We start from the raw sequence: 3,516 nt of genomic DNA, 5'->3' as shown, positions 1-3,516 counted from the left end.
CTCCTTCCCCCTCCCCCTGTCTGTGTGGGTCCCAGGGATTAGGCTCAGATCATGAGGCCTCATGACAACCAATTTTAATGGTGGCTGACCTCTCTCTGGCTCCCACAGAGCAATAGGTTTCTATACGGCTTTTTCATATATCCTTAGTTGTTGTAATAGGAGCGGCGGGGCTGCGTTTCTGGCACCCGGCCGCCCACACGGCTAGCTTTACCCGAAATAATTACATGGAAACTGTATTCATTTAAACACTGCTTGGCCCATTAGCTCTAGCCCTTACTGGCTAATTCTGATATCCCGATCAACCCATTTCTAATAAACTGTGTAGCACCGGTCTTACCCAGAAAGATTCAGCATGTCTGACCTGGTGGCTTGCTTCATCGCATGTGTCTCAGAGAGCAGAGCTATCACATCTGCCCGGGAGAGGGGAGCATGGCGTCTCTGAGCTCACTTCCTCTTCCTCCCAGCATTCTGTTCTGTTTACTCCACCCACCTATGTTCTAACCTATCAGGGCAAGCAGCTTCTTTATTTAATTAACCAATGACCTTCCTCCATCACTTAGTCGTGGGAAACCCTCCTCTCTGTCTTTGGTTTGCCTATCCTCCCTACCTCCATCCCCACACCAAGTATTCCCGCCCCCACTGTACCTTCATTTACACACTTGTTTTACTCTGCCCTCCCTCTTTTGCTTTTCTTCCTTCTTTCCCCCTTTCCAGCCCTTCTTTCTTGCTTCCCGGCTGTGACAGGCCTGGCCATGGTTCCTCTTGTCAGAATGTGGACTTTGGAATTTTGCATTAGGAAAGCAGTTGGACACTTTAAGCCATGCTGGTAGGGGCAGGGAAGACAATGGTGCTGAGAGCTGTGCAGCCCATGATGGCCCAGCTCAAGAGGTTTCAGAGGAAAAGAATTTAGTAGGTGGTGAAGACTGTGGCTGCTCTTTTGCCCTTATCCAAAAAGCCTAAGGCTAAATTCAAGAGTTTTTGGATTAATGGCATTGGCAGAGGAGATTTCAAAACAGTGGCATTCTCAGTGGCCAGTTTTATGCAGACCTATAATGAAAAGAAGCAAGGAAAAATACAAAATGTACAGTTTGGGGAGAAAAGGGAACACTAGGAAGTATATTTTAGCTAAGTCCAGTGCTCAAGGAGATAAAAAGTTTAAAGAAAAGTCTGAACCTAAATGGAATAAATAAAGGGAGTGGTGGCCTCAGAGCAAGACCCCACCCAGCTAAGCTTCTAGCTTGTGGAAAAGAATTAAAGAAGAGTTTAGAGTCAGGTGTGGTGGAACTTGCCTTTAATTTTAGCACTTGGCAGGTAGAGGCAGACTGATCTCTGAGTTCAAGGCTTCCCTCGTCTACATAATGAGTTCCAGGAGAGCCAAACTTAGGCAGTGAAGGAAACATCATCAAAAACAGAAAACTGGTGGAAATGTATTTGAACGAGGGGGCTTATTATTGGGTCCAGCCCCAATAATAAGAAGAATTTGGGAGTTTTGGCCATGTGGTTCTGGGTTTAGGTTCCAGGCTAGAAGAAAGGGGTTACTGAATCTTCCTCTGTAACGGAGGAAAGTCACCGAGACCAGGCATGTGTCAGGGGCTTTCCTGAATGGAAGGCTAGAGAGGCCATTGTGTGAAGCTAGGAAGGTGAAGTCTGGATTTTCTTGGAGACTCCAAGATATTGGAGATGCCAGAGTTGTGGGAAACCTGCCAAGGACGGTAGCTAACAAGGAATGGAACCAGTCTAAGAGAGAGAAGTGTGTTGCAGTCAACAAAGCTGAAAGGAGGTGGAGATCTGAAAGGTAGTTGGACATCTGATAGGGAAGTCTTGTTAGCCAATTATCTTTAAGAGGTGGAGCCAAGTTAAGGCGTGGCTTTCTGGGACCGGGAGAGAAAAAAAAGCCAGGGAACTGGGGTGAGCTTGAGGAGGTGAGAGAGGACTGTCTGGGTGAGCTGCCCTGGGGCTGGTCCCATAACTTTGCCTAGTAACAGAAGGCCTTCTGCCTGGGAGTTGTGGGACAGGGCGAGGATGTAACCTTATCACTTTTGCCCAATAGCTTGTAGATTTTGAGGTGTGAAGTATGTTAATGCTGTTGTCAACTTGGCAAAATCTAGAATCTTCTGGGGTGTGGAGACTTTGGGGAATTGCCTTAATTACTTTTCTATTTCAGTGAAGAGACACCATGACCAAGGTAACATAAAAGAAAGCGTTTATTGGAGCCTACGGTTCCAGAGGGTGGGAGCCCATGACCATCATGGCAAGGACATCAATAGCCACAAGCAGCAAATGTGAGTCAGAGAGAGAGGAGAGAGAGCACTAATTGGTAATGACACAAACTTTCTAAACCTCATAATCCTTCCTTAAAAGTTCCACCTATTGGGGACCAAATATTCAAATATGTGGGCCTGTAGGGGCCCATTGTCGTTCAGACCACCACAGGCATGCTTGCGGTTGGATTATGTTGACTATGAGATCACATCCATTAATTGTGGACAGGATGGTTTTATTCAGTCCTGGGCTGAATGAATGGAGGAAGAAATCTGAGTGCATGAACTCCTTGCTCTCAGGGACTGACTGGGGTGCAGCCCTACCTTGGGCTCCTGCCCTTGTGACTTCTCTGCAGTGATGGAGTTGCTCGGCAGAGGTGTTGTCATAGCGACCCAGAGGCTCCTGCTGCCTGTAGTCTTCTAGTTATATGCCACACCCATTGGTTTACCTTTTCCTTGGTTCCAGATTTCATGGTTTCGAAGAGTGAAAAAGTGATTTCTTACAGGATAAAAATATGGGGGGTAAACAAACACATGTTTTGCGGGGAAGATAAAGATGTTTCATTCTGAAACAATGGTGTTTATTGTTAATTCTGGAGCAGAATTAGAGAGTTCTGTTTCTGCTGTCGCTTTTGAGGTGAAGTTAGGCTTGGAGTTTGCCTTCTTCTAGGTTCTCAACCATGTTGTTCCAAAGCTTATACATATGCAGAGATATACACACATTCCCAACGGTATGCTTTATTAATCTCTCAATTCAGTGCTAACGAGTGGATTAATTATCACACAGCATGAATTTCATACATATAATAGAGTACTAGCCGGCTTATATAGAGTGATTTTTTTTTAAAAGCAAAAAGCCAAGGGGAATACAAAGCAGGCTGCCTTTTGGATAAAAAATGTTTACTTTTTATAAAAAGATCTATTGGACACATACATAGAACCCCAATAAGAAGGTTGGTGGTGGTGTATGCCTTTAATCCCAGTATTCAGGAATCAGAGGCAAGTGGATCTCTGAGTTTGAGGCTAGCCTGGTCTACAGAGGGAGTTCTAGAACAGCCAGGGCTACATAGAGAAACCCTGTCTCAGGGGGAAAAAACAAAAGAAAGAAGAAGAAAGAGGAGGAAAGAAAGAAGAAAGGAAGAAATAAAAGAAAAAAGAAAGGAAAAGATCGGCAATTCACTACATTCATGGATTTAATGAGAGCTGCAGAACACAGTGTGCATTGTAGAGCCGTGCAGCAATGAGAGCTGCAGAA

This window comes from Microtus ochrogaster, chromosome 24 (genome assembly GCF_000317375.1).
Source record: "Microtus ochrogaster isolate Prairie Vole_2 chromosome 24, MicOch1.0, whole genome shotgun sequence".
Lineage (NCBI taxonomy): Eukaryota > Metazoa > Chordata > Mammalia > Rodentia > Cricetidae > Microtus > Microtus ochrogaster.
This window is presented reverse-complemented; position numbering follows the sequence as displayed.